At 52.2% G+C, this 316-nt stretch overlaps 1 non-coding gene across 1 annotated transcript; it reads right to left on the bottom strand.

Annotated features, from left to right (window-relative positions):
* Window positions 1-176: 176 nt before the first annotated feature.
* Window positions 177-295, bottom strand: LOC116009310. Its single transcript, XR_004096581.1, has one exon. It is a non-coding gene; the product is annotated as a 5S ribosomal RNA (ribosomal RNA).
* Window positions 296-316: the final 21 nt, after the last annotated feature.

Below are 316 nucleotides of genomic sequence, written 5' to 3'. Positions count from 1 at the left end.
GATGGGATCCGGTGCATTAGTGCTGGTATGATCGCATCCGTCACGTACTGCGCGCAAAATGTACTTGACCCTCTCTCTCCGCGCAACTTCTCTCGCTTAGCGGTTTAGCGGTTTAAAAGGATAGTACCCTTAGCGAGCGGTCCAGCGGTTTAAAAGAAAGATTAAAAAGAGGGTGGGGGATGCAACACGAGGACTTCCCAGGGGGTCACCCATCCTAGTACTACTCTCGCCCAAGCACGCTTAACTTCGGAGTTCTGATGGGATCCGGTGCATTAGTGCTGGTATGATCGCATCCGTCACGTACTGCGCGCAAAAT

Source organism: Ipomoea triloba, chromosome 16 (genome assembly GCF_003576645.1).
Source record: "Ipomoea triloba cultivar NCNSP0323 chromosome 16, ASM357664v1".
NCBI classification, from domain to species: Eukaryota; Viridiplantae; Streptophyta; class Magnoliopsida; order Solanales; family Convolvulaceae; genus Ipomoea; species Ipomoea triloba.
The sequence above is the reverse complement of the archived record's forward strand: the minus strand, read 5'-3'. Positions and strand labels throughout refer to the sequence as shown.